This window comes from Eucalyptus grandis, chromosome 10 (assembly GCF_016545825.1).
Source record: "Eucalyptus grandis isolate ANBG69807.140 chromosome 10, ASM1654582v1, whole genome shotgun sequence".
NCBI lineage: Eukaryota > Viridiplantae > Streptophyta > Magnoliopsida > Myrtales > Myrtaceae > Eucalyptus > Eucalyptus grandis.
In genome coordinates this window covers 8545445-8565043 of record NC_052621.1, presented here as the reverse complement: position 1 = coordinate 8565043, position 19599 = coordinate 8545445, and the positions used below count along the sequence as shown (strand labels likewise).

Below are 19599 nucleotides of genomic sequence, written 5' to 3'. Positions count from 1 at the left end.
TTAGTTACTCACTCTCCCAAAGCGTGTACAAATGTTTCAAACCCCAAACTAAATGCGTTTACACTTCTCGTCACGTTGTGTTCCATGAACACATTTTTCCATATATCACAACAAACTCCTCACCTCCAAACTCATTGTCACCTATGAATCCTACATAAATCCAACTCCCAATCACTGACCAATAAATGAGTCCGACCTTGCCTCTTATCCCAGTGCTGATCCAACCGTAAGCTCCTACAATTGCTACAGACCCATTACTTGCTCCCCATGCAACAGCTGCTCTCCAGTACGTAGCATCTGTTGCGATTAAGAGCGAGTGATTGAACAAAATATAGACATAAAAAGAAAATAAATTGGACACTAAATTTACGTGGTTCAGTCGTAAAAACCTACATCCACGGGGAGAGCAGCTACGAATTTCATTATAGATCAAGCAATACAAGGAGATTACACACTCAAGTCACTCAAACACTCTCTCGGTGTTTCCCAAACCCCAATTTAACCCCAAACCCAAAGTGTTTATAAATAAACAACTCACTTGGTATAAACTCACGGCACAAAGTTAACGAGTGTTCAAGCTCAAAACAATACGCTCTACGAACGGCTTCGCGTATCTCTTCAAAGCTTCGCACGGAGGACTTGCGGCTTCGTGGACATGTGGCTTCGTAGACTTTGGCGGACGTACGGCGCTTCTTCTACGTAGGGTTTCTTTACCGACTTCAAGCAAGCCCCCTAAGAAGGAAAATAGATTATGCTTTTATACATGTGTGCCCGGTCAAAGTTTGACCTGGGCCCACCACCACATTTGGATTCTTACACAAGCAGAAGACTTCACACCAAGGTGCAATGGAATTCAGCCATCGACGTGGAGTGTGTGTGCGAGACCTTGGGCCCCACCAACTTCCTCTTTCAACTTTATTTCCTCTCTAGTAAATCCGTCGTGAGTCCAGTGAATCTCAAACTCGAGTCATAAATTTAATAATTATCCACATTGGCTCGATGTTTGAGCCAAATTACAATCGCTTCGTAAACATTCAAATTCTGTTGCTACTTTCCCATAGCCCCGATGGGCTTAAGCGCCAAAGATATTATCCAAGTCCAAACCTCACTTGAACTTCGCCATAATCGAGGACCTAATCGGAATACCAACTCCACATGACCTTTAACTGCTCCGCAAGGATTTTTTGACATAACCTCCTCAACTGCAAATAAAGTAAAACTATTATTGCATCCATATCTGTTAGGAGATCGAATACACACCTTGTTAATTTCAGCAGTTACAGCAATCGTTGGCTTTATAAGCCCCACCTCGCTACGAGCACCATCTGTGTCGATTACTTTGCAAGTACTCATACTCGTTACCTCAGGAGTTTCTAGTTACAACTCCATCTCAAGCTGAACACCATTCAGATCTGTATCAAAACATTGCCACAAACACTCCTAGCCAAAACTATCGGAGACTTGTCAAGGGTAACTTCTCTGCTATCAATAGGTGAATTTATATCCGAGTACCATAACTGATTACCCCACTCACCTTGTGCATAGCCATGGAATATGCACCTTACCCTCCAATCGAGCTTACCATCACTCACTTGAAAATAACATGGGCAACAAAACATTCTAATAATAGAATAACCGGCAACGTTACCTAACCACACTTCTTCGGAAGTTCACCATTCAATAGCAGTTGATGGGAATCTATTCACTAGGTAGCTTACCATACTAAGCACATCAGTTATGATTCTCCTAACAATACCAGCATTAGAGATCATTTTACGGGTCGTCTCTAGTAATGTTCTACTCATCAATTTTGCCGACACTAGTGCGGTGTTTCTCTATGCCCTCTTTCATACATAACTTATTTACCAACTCCGAGCAGTACTCCATGCTATTGTCAATCCGCACATGCTTGATTGACTTACCAGTCTACGTCTCGATCAAAGCTCTTGACTGCGTGATCCTGACATCAGCATCAAACTTGTGCATTGACACAAACCTCCAGGTCTTCTTCAAGCAGTCCATAGATTCTCAAACAGATGCATCTAACGTCTCTAGGGCGAAACCTGTCATTGTCTCACCTTGAAGTTTATACAGGCCATCGTGCTTGATTCCTTTCATTATCATCAGAGCACCTCGAACAACCTTCAAAACTCCACATTTTGAATAATACTTGCAACCAATTGAATTTAAGGCACCCAAGGAAATTAAGTTCTTCTTCAATTCTGGAACATGCCTCACTCCAGTCAATGTCTTCATGATACCATCATGCATTCTGATTTTAACATCACCAACACCCACAACATCGCATTCAGTATTGTTCCTTAACTGGACTTTACCACTACCCGTGCACTAATAAGTGATAAATCAATTTCTATTTGGTGTGACATGAAAAGAACAACCAGAATCTGCAATCCATCTATCAAACGATGAATCATTAGTGACAAACAAGACATAATCGGCATTATCTACCACAGCTGCAACATTATCTGCAGAATCAACCATAATTCCCTTACCCTTCTCATTCTTCAACTTAAGACAATCCCTTCTAAGATGCCTCCTCTTGCCATAGCTCCAACAGACAACATTACCAGTCCTAGATGGACTATGCTTGTTTATATTAGTACTACTATTACCCACACGTGTTATAGATCTTCCTCTATTTTCACCTACTAAAGCAGCAGATACAAGTTCGCCAAATTCTCTTCTACGAATATCCTCGCTCAGAATTAAATCTCGAACCCCGTCAAACGTCAAACTTGTTGACCCAGAGGAATTACTAATAGCGAATAATGTAGTATTCCAACTATTAGGCAATGAGGATAGCATAATCAAAGCACGTACCTTATCTTCAAAGTCAATCTCAACTGAACTCAATTGACTAACAATCACATTGAATTCATTGATATGATATGCAACTGACGCACCTTCACTCATCTTCAAATTAAACAGACGTCATATCAAATAGACCTTGTTGATCGCAGAGGGCTTCTCATACATATTTGATAGGGTTTGCATCAAATTAGCAGTGGTCTTCTCCTTTAAAGTGTTAAACGCGACATTATGAGCCAACGTCAACCGAATAACACCCATAGCTCATTTATCCAGCAAATCCCAATCAGCTTGCTTCATCGTCTCTGGTTTCTCCCCAAACAAGGGCAAGTGCAGTTTTATCTGGTAAAGATAATCTTCAATCGGCATCTTCTAGAAACTAAAATCATTCCCATCAAATCTATCGATTCTCACTTTTACTTCTTCTGTCGCCATCGATTCGCTTCAACTTAGCCAAGCCTGGCTTTGATACCACTTGTTGCAATTAAGGGCGAGCGATCGAACAAAATATAGACAGAATAAAAAAATCGGACACTAGATTTACGTGATTCAATTGTAAAAACCTACATCCATGGGGAGAGCAACTGCGAATTTCACTATAGATCAAGCAATACAAGGAGATTACACACTCAAGTCACTCAAACACTCTCTCGGTGTTTCCCAAACCCAAATTTAACCACAAACCCAAAGTGTTTATAAATAAACAACTCACTTGGTATAAACTCACGGCACAAAGTTAACGCGCGTTCAAGCTCAAAACAATACACTCTACGAACGGCTTCACATATCTCTTCAAAGCTTCGCATGGAGGACTTGCAGCTTCGTGGAAGTGTGGCTTCATAAACTTCGACGGACGTACGGCGCTTCTTCTACATAATGTTTCTTTACCGACTTCAAGCAAGCCCCCTAAGAAGGAAAATAGATTCTACTTTTATACGTGTGTGCCTGGTCAAAGTTTGACTTGGGCCCACCACCACGTTTGGATTCTTACACAAGCAGAAGACTTCACGCTAAGGTGCAATGGAATTCAGCCATCGACGTGGAGTGTGTGTGCAAGACCTTGGGCCCCACCAACTTCCTCTTTCAACTTTATTTCCTCTCTAGTAAATCCGTCGCGAGTCTAGTGAATCTCAAACTCGAGTCATAAATTTAACAGCACCGACGCCACCAATAACCATCCTAATCCCAAATCACAATTTTAGCCACCACTCAACCCACCCATAACACCTGAAACTTAAACCAACTCAGACCAAAATGACACCCCATTATCTACCATAAACCCCACCCCATTGGATCCACATCCCTCATCCTTCGATTCACCACCACAACCGACCATACCACCACCTCCACCAATCCAAACCCATAGCCATCCAATGATTACACGATTTGGGAATAACATCTTCAAATTCAAACAAATTCATCACACCACTAAACACTCTTTACCCGACACTATCGAACCAACATGCATTACTCAAGCCTTACGGGATGTCAAATAGCCACATGCCATGTCTGAGGAGTTTAATGCATTGTTATGCAATGGAACATGGGAACTCACCCCAAACACAAATTCCAATAATGTTGTTGGTTGGAGGTGGATCTTCCGAATTAAAGACCAACCTAACGGAAGTATTGAGCACTACAAAGCACGTCTAGTTGTCAAAGGGCTTCCACCAATGCCCCGGGATTGATTACAAGGATACATTTAATCATGTTGTCAAACTGACCACCATTCTTGTTGTGCTTTCTATTGCACTAAACTGAGGATGACCACATCGACAACTTGATGTAAACAATGCATTCCTACAAGGGGATCTCATTGATGAAGTATACATGACTCAACCTCCAAGGTTTATTAATATGATTAGACTGAACCATGTATGCAAATTGAGAAAAGCTATTTACAGAGTAAAACTAGCACCAAGGGCATGGTATACCGCATTGAGTAAATTCCTACACACTCACGGTTTTTGCAGCTCTCGCTCCAATCCATCCTTGTTCATTTACACCATGGGTCCAATTACAACATCCTTCTTTGTCTATGTTGACAATCTCGTTATCACAGGCAATGACACCTCTTTCATTGCCAAATCCATTGAAGCACTATCTACACATTTCTCTATCAAAGATTTGCGAACACTTCATTACTTCCTTAGCATTGAAGTGATCCCAACCAAGATGAGTATACTTCTCTAGTATATCCGTGAGCTTCTACAACAAAAACACAAAATGAATGAAGCCAGTAAGATAGGAAAAGGAGGTATGTAATATTGCAGGCCTCCATTAGTCATGGAGAATCAATTTATCTGCTCACATTTTGATCTAATTGATTGCCTAGAGGAGGCAACCAACGTCAAATATGAAAGAAAACCAACCAGAGGTGAACCAATCAAAGTCTTATTTAATCCAGGAGCCAGTATCCCTACTAATGGATGCCATATCCATGGAGGCCCTTGAATATCTCACATATCACAAGACCTAACATCGCATTCTCTGTCAACAAATTATCCCAATTCATGCAACATCCTACTATCACACATTTGGCTGCTGCCAACCCTGGCCATCTTTGCGGTGCAAGAGGAGAATCAAAGGCTTGCCTCGTTCTGGACAGAGAAGATCTCTCTGAAGTCCCGGCGGCAAGAGTAGAAAAGGAGAAGGAGAAAACCCTAGATCGAAAAGGAGGAGAGAATTGGAGCGGCTAAGGTTAGCGGGGAGAACCGAGGGGCTAGGGTTCCGCGGATCAAAAGCCCTATAAATGGGGCAGCTCGGACGCCGTATCGAATGTCGCGATCCGACGGCTCCCAGAGGCACGCGAGCTCGGATCATCTCGGACGGTGGAGATATCGTCCGCTTAAGAGGATCCAACGGCCTCAAAATTCGAAAGGATATGGGCCAAATTTTCGAAATAAAGGCAAATTATTTTTGATTTTTGCAAGCGGCCCCACCATACCATCGATACTTGCTGGAAATTACATGGCAGCTCCGGAGAAAAGAAAAGAGGAAAAGAAAATATCAAAGCAGCCTATCATCAAATTTCAGATCAATGAATTCTACTAATAATTACACATGGGGAATATCCTTGCTTTGCGAAATTGGATGTAAGCTTTACAGGTATTTCATATTGCCTGGCAAGTACTATTTCTAGAAATACCTGGATTATAGACTCAGGAGCCAGTGATCATATAGCATGTGATAGAAGATTATTTTCTGCTGTTAATGAAGAGTTAGAAAATCCTTGCCACCGTGCAATTACCCAATGGAAGTGTTGCCTATGTCACTACAACAGAACAAAGTGGGAACTTAATCCCCATATTGTCCTTACTAATGTCCTCTATATTAGGACTTCCATTTCAGTGTCTTAAGGACAACTCTTGTCGAGTTCTTTTCAACCGATCATGTCTGTTTGCCCTTTCGGACACCGATGGGTCAGTAGTCTCTCCGAAGGATTGTTTTTCTCTTGCAAATTTTAATTTTCCTTGTAATAAGAAATCATTGTGTAACTCAATTTCCAATTATAGAAATTTCCTTTTGCATTCCAGATTGGGTCATAGTTCTCAATTTCCTTACCCTCATTGTCAAATTTGCCCTCTTGCAAAGCAATCGTGTAATCCTTTCCCTTTAAGTCAAAGTCGTTTGAGAAATATCCTTTCCTTACTACATATTGATGTTCAGGGACCCTACCATGTGAGAAATCATGATGGATCTCGTTTTTTCCTTACCATTGTGGATGATCATTCCAGAGCCACCTGGATTTTCCTCATGCAATCTAAAAGTCAAGTTGTGTCCCACTTGAAAACCTTTCTTTCCTTATCCAAAACCCAGTTTGGAAAACCTGTACAAAAAATAAGGACAGACAATCGGAAGGAATTCTTTAATCATGAATGTGCGGATCTCCTTTCATCTCAAGGAATTTTACATGAGAGCTCCTGTACTTATACACCACAACAAAATGGAGTGGTGGAAAGGAAGCATCGTCATCTCTTAGAGGTTGCCGAGCTTTTGAAGTTTCAAGCTTCTATTCCGAGATACATTTTGGGGAGATTGCATATTGACTGCTGCTTATTTAATAAATCGAATGCCGACCAAAGTTACGATGGACAGTCTCATTTCCAGGTACTTTTGGAAAGAAGCCCGACTTGAGCCGCTTGAGAGTTTTTGGCTGTCTCTCGCTATGATGCTATTGTCGGGCCCAAAGATAAAATGGGTCCACGTGCTCGCTCTTGCATATTCATGGGATATTCTACCTTACAAAGGGATATCGAATTTATGATCCGAGTCTGGAGAATTTTTCGTCGAAGAGATATTATATTCCAAGAAACTATTTTCCCTTTTGTCCACTTAAACAAAAAGTGGCACCGGAACCCAGGGCATTCTCCGACCTATTCTCGTCGACGATGGATCCGCAAGTTCCGATATATATTTATTCCTCCGCCGACGGATACACAAGGTGTTTTCAACTCCACTAACAGCACAACACCTTTTAGAGGAAGCCCAGATGAAAGACTCAATGATAATGAGATTTCTTCAGATCTACCTATCCTGACTCACTTCGGTGGAAATCCCAAACAATACATCTTCGAGAGATGATCCACCCAGCACGTTCGGACGTGCTACTCGACCTCCTACCCGGACTAAAGACTACATATGTGGAGTCAGGAATTCACCAGGTATTCCCTTTCCAATCTCCTCTTATGTTTCCTTCGATCGTTTATCCCCAATGCATCGATGTTGCATTGCTCGTATTTCTGAAGACCAAGAACCATCCAACTTTCATGAGGCAAGCACTGATCCACGACGGCAAATGGCAATGGAGGCAGAATTGAAAGCCCTCGTGGATAACCATACATGGGATCTTGTTGCTTTACCTCCACATCGTAAAGCAATTGGATGTAAATGGGTCTACAAGATCAAATATCGAGCAGATGGATCGATTGAAAGATACAAGGCGCGACTTGTGGCTAAAGGCTTCATGTATGATGAAGGTTTCATTATCACGAGACTTTTTCCCCCGTGACCAAAGATGTCACAGTTCGCTCTTTTCTCTCTGTAGCAGCTTCTCACGACTAGTCGTTACATCATATGGATGTTCATAATGCCTTTCTCCATGGTGATTTAGACAAGGAGCTATATATGGAAATACCTCAAGGCTTACGAAGACAGGGGGAGAATAAAGTATGTCGTCTCCGCAAATCCTTGTACGGACTCAAGCAAGCATCCGACAATTGGTACGCGAAATTTCTTGAATCACTAATAGTCTTGGTTTTCAACAATCCAGATTTGATTATGCCGTATTCACATGGACTCAAGGTACATCATCTATCTACTTGATGATATATGTAGATGACATACTCATTATGGGGAATGATGAAATAGCTATCAAAGGCCTTAAATGATACTTGCATTCTACTTTCCATATTAAAGATGGGATCGCCAAAGTATTTTCTTGGGATTGAAATTGCTCGATCTAGCCAAGGAATCTCTCTCGGTGAGAAAATTTGCATTGAGATCATTTGAAGGGGATTATCGGGTGTAAGCCATTGTAGTGCCTATTGAACAAAATGTCAAGCCGACAACCGCCGATTATGATGTTGAAGTGCCTCAGAGGCAAACCCTACTCTCGAAGATCCTTTGGGCTATCGAAGCTTGTCGGGGAAGCTCATATATTTGACTATGACTAGACCCGGACATAAGTTACGATGTGCGTACACTTAGTCGGTTCATACATAAGCCAAAACGGTCTCATATGAATGCCAAAGGCTGAAAGTCGTGAGGTACTTGAAGAAATGTCCGGTCTTGGGATTCTCTCTAGGAAGTGTGACATGAAAATGATCGCATATTGCGATGCGAGATTATGCAACCCGTCCTATGAGCGAAGGTCAATAATGTGTTTTTGTATCAAATTGGGGGATTCTTTACTTTCCCGGGAGAACGAAGAAACAACTAACCGTCTCGTTATCTTTGGCGAGGCAGAATATCGAGCCGTGGCTAAAACCACATGTGAAATAGTGTGGTTGAGAGGATTATCGGGATCTTGGAGTGCATGTCAAGGGACCAACAAGATTGTTTCGCGACAATGATGCAGCTCTCAAACTTGCATCCAATCCTATCGTGCATGAGAGAACAAAGCACATTGAAGTCGATTGTCATTTCACCGAGAAAATCCAGGAAGGATGATTGAGACACAAGGGATTGGAACGCAAGAACAACCGGCGGATGTCTTCACCAAACCTCTGTGTCAAAAACAGCATGCGTATCTCTTGAGCAAGCTAGGCGTCTTGGACATCTACAAGCCACCAGCTTGAGGGAGTGTTGGAAGATACGGAAGATAGGAAAGTTTAGCAAATCATGTCAAATTGTAAATTGATATGTAATATTGTCTATCTTAGGCCTAGAAAGATAGGGATAATTATTTTCCTTTATTATTTCTTCCTTTGTAGTTAAATACAATGTATTGTGCTCATATTACAATATAGAGAAATACACAAATTCCTACACCTCATCTCTCTCGATTTACCTTTCCCTTCACATTTTGACATCTCACTATCACAAGACTTAACATCGCATTCTCTGTCAACAAATTATCCCAATTCATGCAACATCCCACTATCACACATTTGGCTGCTGCTAAGCAACTTCTCCAGTACTTAAAAGGAAACATATTTCATGGGTTACATCTAATCTGCTCCACGACATCTATTCTTCACGGTTTTCCGATGCTGAATGGGCAAGTATTGTAGATGACCAATCATCCACCTCTGCATTTATCATCTATCTCAGACTTAATCCAGTATCTTAGAGTGCGCGAAAACAATGCACAATTGCCCAGTCTTCGACCGAAGCCAAGTACTGTGCCGTTGCCACCGCCGCAACGGAACTATAATGGGTCCGAAACTTGCTGTCCGAACTTGGCATCCAACCAATCACCATGCCAACCTTTTATTGCAACAACATCGGTGCCACATATGTATGGGCACATCCGATTTTTCACTCTAGAATGAAATGCATTGCCATAGATTACCATTTCGTTCTTGACCTAGTTGCAAATGGAGTTCTCCATGTCTCCCACGATCAACTCGCAGATGCCCTCACAAAACCATTTTCCTAACCTCGGTTAAGTTATTTATGACCCAAGATTGGCGCCTTCGATGGAAGCACCATCTTGTGGGGGCGTCTTAAGGATAATGGCACAAATCAAGGAATCAAGATCAAACCAAATCACACAAGCGCTAAAATGAATGAAGAATCTCACATAACAAGTGCCAAGATTAAGGGATTGTAAATTCAATTTGATTGATTCTAACGACTTGCAATCTCTTGTGTAAATACATTTACTCAGCTGATAGAAAATGTATCAATTGCAGAAAATCTTTTTCTCATAATTCCCTCAATTCTCTTAAACTTTATAATGATATTGATAAAGGGCTTTCCGTCTATACACTCTTAAATGCCTTCCAATCAGTAAGATGGGTGGGTTGGAATTTTGTAAGCAAAGTCTCACAATGAATTTACAGATGAATTCTCTTTTGATTGTGAAAGAAATCGAAAGATTGCATGATGTATGAACTCATGCGTCCCATTATTCAATCATGTAATGTCATCATTGCCGTATTTAATCATGCAGGCGGGCTTACTGAGATGCCAAACTTTTGAAATTAAAAATGCATAGGATAGAGAGAAGTTGCTCGAAAAAACGGTTTAATTAAGTAAGGAGGGAAATCATTGTCGTTGGCATAATGTCATCCCCATCGCTCCAGCATCAAGTTTTAAAATGTTCATGCATCCATGCAGCGTTACTTCATATATTAGCTTATGTCTTTCTAGGTTAGGATTTCACAACGTTCATGCTCCGCAATGTTTAATGCACTGAGGATAAGCATGCTTAGACTCCATAACTTTTTCTCTACAAATCTCACATCCGGTACCGTTGATGTGACTAGTTGTCACTTGAGTTTGCATTGTAAATTCTTAGCACTAACTTTTAAAAGATACAAACTTGCTCCAAAAAAAAAAAAAAAAAAAAAACTTTTAAAAGATACAAGACCTTTGGTTCATATACAAATCATTCCCAAGTTTAAAATGTGTCGATCAAACTAGATCCATCAAAATGGATCATTGACCCATTTTTTAACTCATTAGAATATTAAATGGGCCATAAATTGGTTAGCTATATTAAGTAAATAGATCATAAATAGTTTTAAACATAATATAGATACTAAATGGGTTTATTCTTACTTAAATCCAACCCACATCTACGATTCTCTCTTCATTCTTTCTAACCTCCACTCGATTTCATGTTTGCTCGCTCTACCACTCCCCTCGATTTGGGTATGAGCTTTTGCAAATTGAGTTAAATATAGAAGTCTTATTGAAGTGTTATAACAATAGGGTAGGGTTGCGTATGGATAGGCACAAATCACTAAATTTGCATTGTATGAAAATGGTTCAAAATAAGTTAAACAAATTTATTTGGGTTGGACCATTTTCAATCCAATCCGATTTTTCTGTTTGGCGGGTCTAAATTAAACGAAAGTGGGGTTAGGAGGAGGGGAAAGATTTTTTTAATTTCGGACGGTGAATCACGTACTTGCAATGCAAACGTGAACCATGCATATGAAATCTAGCCCTTTGAGTTCAAAGACCTCAGGCAAAATAAAGATCAATCAACTTCAATGTTTGGAACTATTCACTTCATGACGGAGCTTTACGAGGAGGACCGACCAATGAAAAATGGACATACGGCACGAATTCAATGAAGAGCATACGTACCCAACTTTTTCTCCCATATGCTTTTATTGCGGATGGAAACGACACGATATTTTCTCTCTTCTGGCATAATTCATTTTCTTCCCTCTTCGTCTTATCTTCGACTTGCTTTGACATGATTGGCATAGGACCCGCACCCTCCGGTCCATACGCGTTATTAGGGCTAGCAATTTGGGAGATAACCTGTTTGCCCCACATGAACACGCCACAAGGTGGAACGCAAATTACAAAGAAAAATCACAGAACACAAACGGCATGACATGCCAACCTTTATATGTCGACACAAATTGATATAAATTATTGCGTTTTCGTTGTAATTCAACTACCTGGCAAGTATTAATCAAAATCATGATTTTTTTAAGGCTGGCATGAATTGACACGAAATAACCATAATTATTATGCACCAACATGGACACATGATATATTGATGCATTACAAAGAAGGTCAAAATTTTTAAGTCCAATCCCATCAAGTATCTGCTCAATAAGAATTTTGTTGACTTTAAATATGTATTTATGACATGTGTTAAATGATGAACAACTAGTATTACACCAGAAAATTTCAAATAAAAATCCGAAGTCCCCTCGTTTTCCCAAGGGCCTGAAGTAGATCTTATTTCAAATAAGGATCTGAAGTAGCCAGATTGTCTTAAATAAAGGCCTAAAGTGAAACTTGTTTCAAATGAGAGTATGAAGTGTCCATATCAATTTTAAACAAGGGCATAACCTCTTAGACCGAAGGACATTATCGTCTTTTAATCTATTTTCTGTTTATTTCTTTTTCTTTCCTTTTCTTTTTTTTTTTCATTTTCATTTTTTTTTTACTTCTTTTTCCCCCTTCCCCTACCAGCCATGGCGAAGGTCGCCGAACTCAGGGGAGGGCCACCCTCATCTATGCCAGCCAAGGGCAGCCCCCACCAACGTCAAGTGAGGGTCGCCCTTGCCTAAGCTGGTGAGGGTCGCCCTCACTAGCGTCGTGAGAGGGCCACCTAGCCAAATTTGGCTTGGGCAAACCTTGCCCCACCCAACCTAGGTGAGGCGACCCTCGCCAAACGCCGACGGGGGTTGCCCTCGCACAACACCAACAAGGGCGACCCTCGCCCTTGCTTGAGGCGGGCGGCCCCCGTCGACCATTGATGGCTATGGCTGATGGAGGGAAGAGGAAAAAAGAAAAAAAATATATAAAAAATATGATTACAATTTTTTTTTTTTATCAAAATACTCTTTCTCCGATGATAGGAAAAGTTACTAGCCAACCAAATGCCCTTATTTGAAATGATTTGGTCACTTCAGACCATTATCTGGAATAATTTTGTCACTTTAGGCATTTATTTAAAATAAAATCCACTTCAAACCTTTATTTGAAAAAAACGAAAGCATCCAGGCCTTTATTTAGAATTTTCTCTAATATATTTATTTCTCTTATGGAAAGGTGATAAATCTAATGGTAAAGGGGCAAATCTGGAATGAGGTCTTGGCCTTAAAATGATTGAATGCTGCGTATGGCCAATATATCAACGTGTCCTTGGGAATCGGGAGGCCTCTTTAAATGCACGTGGCTAAAAAGGCAAGTAGATAGAGGTTCAGTAAGTCATGTGGTCCTGCGGACCCTATCATTTCAATTATTAATTACATGAGCTTCATCGCAGCCCACATGCAAAGTTCGATATAGGTTGATTGGCATTATCCACGTTTTACGAAACAACGCCCTCTTAAGGTTAGTTGAAGCGTTCACAAAGAGAGAGGGAATGGTCGTCCAGTATGACTCGAAAGAATTGAGAGATTCCCGTCGAATTGTACCAAAATTTTAGCACGTACCGGTTTATACTCTAACCCATATTTAAAAAAGGTTGGAAATCAAACCCCATAGAACAATGCTTTTGCACCCTAACTCTTTGCTCAGGAAGTCCGATCGAGTTATAGCTTGACGGGCGCGAGTTGAACGCTCGCGAGCGTCATCATTGCTCGCAAATAGGAAAAGGATTCTTAGAGAGCGGAAAATCCAAACCATCACGAATCATTCGGATCAAACTTTCCAACACGTTTCAATTGTTCGTGCAGCTCGTAAGGCCGCCCAAAAAAAAAAAAAAAGCAGGGAACTCGGATTTTTCAACCTCTGCCGACGAATGGCCTAGATTTGCATTAGAATGGTTATCGGATGCTTTCCACACGAGACAAACTGTACGCACATCAACAATGACAACAACCCCCATCAAAAGCCAAAAGAAAGTCCGTGGAATGAGCCCATACTGATCGACCGAAGCAATCCAGAAGATTGGAAAATATCATTCATGCAGGCATGGGACCATCGGAACGTGCGGTTCCCAGGACCGATATCGATCGATTTCCCCATACTAGCGCTCTTCAAACTTGGAAAGGATCCGATCGAAAATAGGCTTAGGAACGGGGGAAAAACATGACGATCGGCGTACGTATAAGAAAAGATCTACGAGGTGGTACGCGTGCGGTGATACGAGCCCTGGACAAGTTGCACTGGCTTTCGACAGAGTCCGAGGGTTTAGAAAATAGAAAGATGTGGAAAGGAGAAAATTAGAGGATTCGACATCCACTCGTGGCAAGGAGAACCAAGCGAAGATTGAATGCGAATAGGGTTTAGCCACTTATAGGGCGAACCATCCTGCCCGTGAATCCCCGAGGCCTCATCTCTCGGCCTCCAAAAACGGATCTGCTGTCACGGTCGAGCCTGCTCGATCTCCGGATCTGAGGCTCGGGCTCGATCCAGAACTCGGATCTCGGCTTGTCGGCACCTCGTCCTCCATCATTAGCTTGTCAACAGCGTGAGGAGAAGTGGGGAGGGGCCTCGCGACTGTCGGATCGTGTCTGCAAGATAAAGCACATCGTCCGTCCGGTGTAGGGACGGTAAGGGGCATCGTACGCGAGAACAGTACTCTTACCCCTTATCAAACGAGTAAATTCGACTGAGTAATTTTCTTGCGTATTGATGGTGAAAGTCAATCTTTTCCATAAAAGCGCAAGCGGGACATGCTAGACTCGCTGAGAAATTACACTAAAGTTCACTTACTAAGCATCGTCGCATCACTTAATAGTAGAAAAACTTCAGCCAAAATTTTCAATGCATGTACCATTGCTCGATCTGAATTACAAATTTACGTTTGTGGACGCATGGACTTACTTGGTTTCAATGTAAAAAAGGACATTTACCATTGTTGACACTACTTCTCACATGGCATCTTTTCAGAACGCTATTTCTGATTCAAAATTCAGGACTTCCTCTTTTTTACTGGAGAAATTGTGTGCCTGGGAAAAAGTCTCGAAAGAGCCCCTTCAACGTGACCCGGTGAATCTTCATTCTTCATCACCATCTCATTTTCCAGTGAAAATTCCAAAAATAAAAAATAAAAATAAATGAAAAGATAAGCCGAATGGCTTTCATCAATGGTCGTCAGATGAAACCCGAATTTCGAGCCTGAGAAAGACGCCCGTGATGAAGAAGAGCAAAACGCTAAATCGACGAGACAGGCCATTGTAAGTCTCTTCGAAAGGACTGTGCAATGTCAGGACCACTTGAGCAAGTTCATTCGGACCGCACACATTCAAACCACGACGTAATTGACAAATCCAATGAGAAATGAGGGCGTGCTTGCCCAGTTTCGGATGAAGGGCAATGCCAGAAAGCTCACGGGCCATTCACGAGATAAGATCTCGAGTATGGGCCTCCATCCTTTAGCTGTCTCGTGAGCTAAGCAAGGTATAGAAGATCCTCCCTCAGCTGTGCCGTCATTTTCTCAACTGTGCAGCCGTACGATTATGGACGCCATTGTCGCCCGCCCGCCCGGGCATCGAGAGTCCTTTCACTTTGTTTACTTTTGGCAGGAAAGCTCGGCGAGTTGCCTCAGTCAAAGAGAGGAAGAAATTTAGGGTTTTTCTTGATCGGGGCCATCCACGAGATAAGATTTCAAGCATGGGCTTCATCCTTTAGATGTCTCGTTGTGAGCTGAGCAAGGTACAGAAGATCCTCCTTCACAGGTGCCATCTTTTTCCTCTACTGTGCAGCAGTACAATTGTTGCCGCCATTGTCGCCCATGCATCAAGAGCCCTTTCACCTTGTTTGCTTTGGGCGGGGGGAAGAAATTTCGAGTTTTTTTATTGACCGGGCAACACCCGAACTGAACCAGGAAAAAAGGATTTGCATTCGCTCGCGATACCGCTCAGGATGCCATACCAAATAGATGAACAAGGTTCTCTTTGTTTGCGTCGTCGGACGGGGGATTAATAAGTAAATATTATTTTATTGGGCTTGTATCTTGAATCCCATTTCCTTCAATTTAACCCTCGCCTAAGCGCCTGAAAGAATTCAGTCTCTACTGCTTGAAACCTTGGGTAAGGAAATGAAACTTTTCAGATATTAAAAGTCGCACACTGTTAATGAACAAGATCTGAAAAGCCCGACAAAAAAAGAAAAGAAAAAAGACTTCTTTCTTTCGTGGAATCATGAATTGCGTTCCGAAATAACATGATTTTGAGTAATCATCTCGACAGGATGTCTGGTTCTTTCTTTTCCTCGCGGCAGCATGGCGATCTGACGTTCTCTGGTTTGTTCATATAACGCTTGGCTAAGTTCTCCTTTGCGTCCAGCCCGCAGCCCCATACATACACACGGAAACAAAAACAGGATTCAACTCGAGTACAGTCCCGAGATATTTGTGGACAACAATGTCTGCAGCATTCGATCAATGATTCAATAATGGAGCGCGCTCCTCGTTAAGGATTTCAACGTTGGCAAGGCCATCAACCGATGATATTACGATTTTAGTTGATGCAAAAATAAGGAAAAAAAAAGTTCATAGTTTGTTTAAGAAGAATAGAGATAAGTATATTGTTGATACCTAAAAATTGACAAATTATTTATTTTTTATTGTGTAGAAACTTAGGGATCAACCGCTGCTCTTAAACAAAACTATTTTTCATATTATTGACATATTTTCGCCCTAATAATTTCATAAGAAAAATTAGGGATTGGATTTGTGTTTAGAAATTTTTTCCGCGTTTAGAAATTTTCTAAGAATTTGCATTGCATCTACTAAATTTTCCAAATTTTGAATTGCATTTTCTAGGAATTATAGTAATTAGAAAATTACCTAATTTACATTAGGATTTAACATAAATTATTCCCTAATTTAACTTAGGCCATCATATATTTTAGGAAGTCTCCTAATTTAACTTGCAAAGGAAATCACAAAAATATAACATGCATATCTCATATAAAACTAGTTTCATAATTTTCATGTCATATAATATAGGTCATTTAGTAGTTATATGCTTTAAGGTTATAATTGCATTTCATGCATTGCATATAGTTTAATATTTATAAAAGAAAACATAAAAAAAAAAATCTCATATAGTTGAATAATAGAGTTTTTTTTTTTTTTTTTGGTAAAAGTTGAATAATAGAGTTGATTCATGATTCATCTACTCCATATCATTGAAATATCCTGAAAAATATTGAATTTAGAGTTTTTTTTGCGTTTTAATATCATGTGAGGTTTTATGAGATCGTTGTGAACTATTTTAAAATTTTAAATTTTTAAATAAAAGTACCAATTAATATTTAAATGTTTTTATCACCGCGTTTGGTTTCGATTAAAAAAAGGACATTTGCCATCAATTCGCAATACTTTTCCCATGGCATCTTTACAGTACGACGTTTCTACCTTAAAATCACTTATTTCTTATTTTTTTATTCGAGCTTTGCGTACTTCAATAGAAGTCTCGAAAGAGCCAAAAAGAAATTTAAATTTTTGAACACGTTGCGTGTGTCCTTTCCCATTAGCTCCTTTTCAAGTGACAATCTCAAAAGGCAAAAAGAATGGGAAGATAAATCGAATGCCTTCATCAGTGGTCAGATCAGATCAGCTCTAATTTCGACCATGAAAAAGAAAGAATCCCCCATGAAGATGATGATGAAGAAAAATCGAAAACGGCCAAGACAGGACCATTTGCGCAAGTTCTTTCGGACCACCCGTTCGACGCACGACAGAAACGGGAAATCCGAGGTGAAATCAGGGCATCCAATCAGCATTTTGAGATGATGAACGATGCCGTTCGGACCAACCCGCTCGACGCACGACAGAAACGGGAAATCCGAGGTGAAATTAGGGCATCCAATCAGCATTTTGAGATGATGAACGATGCCGTGCGAGCACAGGCCATCCACGAGCTGAGATCAAGCGTGGGTCTTCGTCCTTTAGATGTCTCGTTGTGAGCTCCGCATGGACCATTTCCACGTGGCTTTGCATAGGTGCGTCCTTGGAATGATGCTCAACCTTTCTTTCCTTTTCCTTTCTGCTTTGTTTTATTTTATTTCCTAGATGGGGAAAGTTATTGCCAACATGAACGTGACTTAAGCTCATGAATTTGTAGTAAATGCTTTTTGTTTTCTTCAAGATTATGATGGCTTTTTAGGAGGGTTATCATGATATCGGTATCGATTTGATATGATTGTGCCATCTCGTGTTATTTTTCTGCAATTTAAATTGTGAAAGGTTTCCAAGAGCATCTTCTTTCACTTTTGCGCATCAATGCGTATGTTAGTAGGAGGAAGTATGAATTGGAGAGAGTAAACTTAGGTAATGGATTAAAACATCCGTTGTCTAGCTCATATTCTTCTTTATATTATGAAGTAAATTCAAAAGCAGCATTTAGCCTTTTAGTTCTTGCTGAAAAAGTTCATGAAAAGTTCATAGTTGCTATAAGATAAGTAATGACCGCATATTATGGGCAAAATATGGTAATTTAAATCGATTTTCTAAATGTGAACTTATGTACGAGCACAGTTAATTGCTCTAAGATTAACTCGAGTATCACTTTTCTCCCCCTTTTCTTTGGACAATTCATCTTTTATATGGCAATTATTTCGAAAGATATACAGCGAGTACGAGCAACAGGACCATCAAGTGTAACACCTACTAACCTTTGCCAACTCACTGTTCTGACACTCATGCACAGAACAACAACCAAGCGACGCCCCAAGCTTCACAGTTTGTCTTTGACAGAGCAACACTCGGGACCATAACGCTGTCACCCCCACTAAGCCTCAGTCCCGCAGTAGCACGAATACATCTATAGATCTTCGAGAGGCATTTGCCCACCAGGAGATCTTCAAGATCGATGCATAGAAAGATTTTTCTTTAGCAGCATGCTTTAAACCAGTGAAATTCAACAGTCCAAGCAACCACTATAGTAGAGATATCTAGTCATAATAAAGTGGGCTTTTCTCCTCCTGATGCACCTGTGGGCCTAATGATTGAGAACAGATTGTCTTGTCAGAAGGAGAAACGAGATATGTTTGTGGTTTAAACCGTCCTTCCTTCTAGTTGGATCAAACTCGATGCTGGCGGGGGCCTAAAGACAACTCGACTCCAGCTTCAGTAGGTGGATCTTATCGTAATGAATTAGGCAATTGGCTTGGCGGGTTTGCGCAAATTATGGGAGTGTGTTCTTCGCCCAAAGCAGAACTTTGGGAGCATCTATTTGGGTCTCAAAATTGACAATCTCATTGGACATTCGCAAACTTAACTCTCCTAATTCAGATTGGGAAAATATTAGAGTATTTTCAATAGGTAAAAATCGTACATACTTTTAGGGAAGGACACTCGTGTACAAATTGGTTAACAGATTGGATATTTCAGTCTTCCGATGTAAATGGCACTTTAACATTAGATATGCCACCAAGAGGCTTACTTCTTTGGTTGATAGGAGATCAAATAGGATCAAGTTTTATTAAGAGGGTAATGGTATAATTCTTGGATTTTACCCTCATTTCTTACCAAAAAAAGGATACATAATAGTAGAAATATTTTGTTGTGATGAAGTGCATTTTTTCATTAAGAGTTTCAATGTCAGCACACCCAATTTATGATATTATGATTTTAGTCGATGCAAAAATAAAATGAAAAATTAAAATAAACATGTTCACAATTTGTTTAAAAGGGTAGAGATAAATATTACTATTACTTTATCTGTCAATTAG

General features: G+C 40.5%; 2 long non-coding RNA genes across 2 annotated transcripts; both read left to right on the top strand.

Moving 5' to 3' along the window:
• The first annotated feature begins 14118 nt into the window (after positions 1 to 14118).
• LOC120289033 lies at positions 14119 to 15872 on the top strand. The gene is made up of 2 exons (XR_005546972.1): positions 14119 to 15318; positions 15444 to 15872. It is a non-coding gene; the product is annotated as an uncharacterized LOC120289033 (long non-coding RNA).
• Positions 15873 to 17122: 1250 nt separating this feature from the next.
• Positions 17123 to 19313, top strand: LOC108955469. Its single transcript, XR_001981585.2, has 2 exons — positions 17123 to 17868; positions 18576 to 19313. It is a non-coding gene; the product is annotated as an uncharacterized LOC108955469 (long non-coding RNA).
• The last annotated feature ends 286 nt before the right edge of the window (positions 19314 to 19599 follow it).